Genomic DNA, 4,047 nt, shown 5'->3' with positions numbered 1-4,047 from the left:
CGAGCGGGGCGTCCAGGGCCGCGGGAGCCCGGCCCACCGTCGAGCCGTCGGGGCTTGGAGATACTTGGCCTCAGAAACACAAAACACAAAACTTGATTGAGGTATCAAAGCACACCGTGAAATTAAGCTGTTTGAAGTGTACACTTTTAACGCATCTAGTACTCTTAGGAGGAGCGCTGCAGTCTAATGTTAGAGCCCTAGGCAGTTACTGATTTACACTTTGTCCCTACCGTTTGGTTTTGGAGTCTGTGGTCTTTTGTGTCTGGCTTCTTTCCTTTAGAGCCCTTTTGAGAGTCGTCTTCGTGGTAGCAGCTATCAGGTATCAGCACTGCATTCCTTTTATACTGATGCGTAATATTCCGTGGTGGACATAGGCTACATTTATTTACCCATTCGCTGGTGATGGGTGTTTAGGTTGTTCCACTTTGGCTGTGTAAATGATGCTGCTGTGAATATTTGTAAGTCCTTGTGTTGGTAGGTTTGACTTTCCCTTGCTAGTTACAGGGAGTGGATTTACCCGACCACGTGGGTGACTTGTTAAACTCTGAGGAACTGGCAGGCTGCTCGCCAAAGTGACCTCTACACCTCAGCAGCGCTGGGCGTCTGTGCCTCCTCATCCCAGACCCTCGTTCAGTCTGAGTTTTGGCTGGCACCCCTCCCACTGGGTATGAAGCCTGGTTTTGATTTGAATCTCCCTAGTGGACAAGGATGCACCCTTTCCTGTGCCTTTTGACCTTTGTATATTTTTGCAGATGTGTCCGTCAGGTCCTTTACCTTTTTTGAGTTGGCTTCTCTTTTTTTTTTTTTTTTTTTTTTTTTTTTTACTAAGTTGTAAGAGTTCTTCATGTATTCTTACCTCTTTTTAAAAATACAAATGAGAATCCTGTAATCCTGGCACTCTGGGAGGCTGCGGCAGGTAGACTACAAATCTGAGCCCAGCCTGGGCAATCTAACAACTTAGTGAGCCCGGGATTTAGCTCAGTGGTTCTGCCACCTGCCTTGAAAGTGCAAGGACCCAAGTTTGATCCTTGGTACCAAAAAACAAAAACAAAAAACAGTGAGACCCCTGTCTCAAAATTGAAAAAAAAAAACCAAAAAACCAGAAGCACTGGGATGTAAGCTGGGTGTGGTGGCACACACCTAGAATCCTAGCACTCAGGAGGCTGAGGCAGGAGGATCACAGTGAGTTTGAGGCCAGCCTGCCCTACACAGAAAGACCTTGTCTCAAAAAAACAAACAAAAAAAAATGCTCTGGGCTGTAGCTCAGTGAGAAGGTCCTGGGTTCAATCTTCGGTACTGCAAACCAAACCCAACCCAAACGAACAAAATACAAACACTTCCCCAGAAGGAAGCTCAGTACCTCGGAGTCACATGGTTTGGATTTAAAACACGGGCCTCTCCCCGTGTGACACAGATGCACTGCTCTGGACAGAGTGAGCACCAGGTCCGGCCTCTGTGTAAGGGTGACACCCTGCCGCCCCGGAGCTACGTTTACTTCCTTGCAGTGGCCCTGGCAGGCAGTGAAAGCAGCTGTGTGTGTGTGCACACTCAGGAGCCCTGCCAGCGACATATTCTCAGCCCTTTAAACTTCGTTGTATTTATTTTGAGACAGGGCCTTGCTGTCACCGGGCTGGGCTCCACCTTGCTGTCCTCCTTCAGCCTCCTGAGCGCTGGGGGAAGGGACTTTAACAGATTCACAGGGCCCCTTCCTAGGGGGCCTTAGTGCCTGACCTGCTCCAGAAGCCCATGGGCTTTTTTGCAGGGAATACCAGGAGCCCAAGACAAACGCCACAGCCCAGATTCCACCCACAAACCTGTCGGGTTTTATTCATTCACACTTAAGTTTTTAAAAATTACCTTAAACACTTTTAGTATTACTTAGATTTATTTGAGCCTAAAGCTGCTGTTTTCCCCCACAGCTTGGAACAGTTTAGAGAAAAGCATTATTGTTTTAAAATTCAAATTTTTGCTTGTCCTACAGGAAAAAAATATCCCTTTAGGATTGCTAGGACAGCCTTTTTTTTTTTTTTTGGTACTAGAGATTGAACCCAGGGCCTTTTCGCTGAGCTGTATCCCCAGCCCTTGTTTATTTTGAGACAGGGTCTTGCTAAATTGCCAGATTGCCCAGACTGGTCCCAAACTTGCAAGCTTCCTGACTCAGCCTCCTAAGGGGGATTTTAGGTGTGCACCACCTCTTCCAGCTCTGTCTGCAACCTTAATTCTCCCTTGCCATGAAAACTCATGTTCGTAGGTCCCAGGGACTAGGATGGGGCCACTGTGGGAGCAGCTCTCTGCTGTCTGCCTAGAACCTGGCGAGGGGCTACAAGAGGGAGAGGCCCGGCTTCTCAGGAGACCTTGCTGCGCAGAGCCGCAGCCTCAGTCTCTCCCCCGCCTCACCTTCCCTTCTCCTGTTCCGGTTCACCACGCCGCATTCAACGGTCACCCCAGCATCTCTTGCTGTCTATTCTAACCCGAAAGCTGGTTTGTGATGAAAATTTCCGGGCTCAGGACTCGATCACAGGGGGCAGAGGAAGCCCCAGGTGGGAGCAGAGGCGCTGTGGCCAGGCCTGGGGCACACAGGGGTCTTCATTCTGTGCTCCCGAAGGGAGGCACTGGCGCTGCCACGGTGAGACTCTCCTTTAATTCTTGTTAAATTGTTATTTTTCAGACAGTGTATTATGTCTCGGGTTCACGACATGAGTCCTAGTGGCCTGGTTACTTCAGGGGGACAGACGGACGCGTCCATCACACTGAGTCAGCTGCCCGTTCCGCCTCTGAGACTCGCCCTAATCGGGGTCCACAGCCGCTGGAAACAGCAGTCAGATGGCCCTGCCCCTCCGAAGCGGCTCCTCCCCAGCGGCTTTGCGCCCTCTGCCGACCTCCTGGTCCCCGAGCCTGGCTGGTGACCGCTGCTCCCGGCCCTGGTGACCCTCTCCCCACTCTTACTCCCTCGCTGCTGACCTTCGCCTGTTTTTCTAGGTCTGGCTTTTCTCACCTGACGGTGTCCCCCTTCTGGCAGATGGCAGCCTCTCCTCCCTCTGGAGGCTGACTGACACTGATGCAGGCGCGCTGCACAGATTGTCCGTTTGCGGCGAGAACCACGGTGAGTGTCTGCAGGGTGAGGGGGTGTTTCCAGGGCACTGCTGGCCCTGTATCTTCTCCTGTTTTTAAAAAACCTAGACGTTCACTGTTTTTCACACATTGTCTATATAACACGTAATACGTGAATATGCAGAAAGGCCGCATTTTCCCTACCGTTCCCTCATCGCTGGGCCCTGGCTGTTCCCACACCCTGACTTCAGGGGATGCTCCTCTGCCGGTTTTCCATTTGCCTTGCATGTTCCCAGTTTCACCACTGAGATGGCAACCCTGCCGCGGACAGCAGACAGCCCTGGCCGTGCCAGCTTCTTTCTGAGAAGGCCCCTTTTTAGGTTCCATTTTTTCTTTCTTTTTTTTGTTTTGTTTTTCGAGACAGGGTCTCACTGTGTAGTTGAGACTGACCTTTCGAGCCCCGTCTTGTTTTGTTTCGTGTTTCTGTAGTGAAATGCTGGTGACTAGATACTTTATAAGGAAAAAAGTGTCTTCACTTTTTAAATTATTCATTCATTTGTTTGTTTGTTTGTTTTGTACTGGTTTCTGAGCCCAGGGCCTCACTAAGTTGCCAAGACAATGCTTGAACTTGCAATCCTCCCACCTCAGCCTCAAAACTCGGTTTATTTACGCGTCGTGACGGCCTTTCCTTTCTTCTGTGGCTGGTGTAGTTTCAGAAGAATGTCCGCCCACTAAACCTGACGGGAAGACTCGATGATGGCCGTCCTGGCTGGTGTCTCCCCAGCCCGTATGTTTCAGATATTTGGTCTCTTAGACCTAATTGAAATTGTAAATGACTCTTTGGACCCCTTTGTTTTGAATAAATAACAAAGGAGTTCCACATCGTTTGGCCCAGCAGGTGTATAAATATTTCATAATAATAATGTTTCCTCGCTTTTTGATTACAGGATGGCTTGTCAGATGCTGGTCAACTCTATCAACACCTCCCGTAGAATT

The sequence above is a fragment of the Fukomys damarensis genome, unplaced genomic scaffold, assembly GCF_012274545.1.
Source record: "Fukomys damarensis isolate Sample0158 unplaced genomic scaffold, DMR_v1.0_HiC HiC_scaffold_33, whole genome shotgun sequence".
NCBI classification, from domain to species: Eukaryota; Metazoa; Chordata; class Mammalia; order Rodentia; family Bathyergidae; genus Fukomys; species Fukomys damarensis.
Note: the sequence above shows the minus strand (reverse complement) of the source record.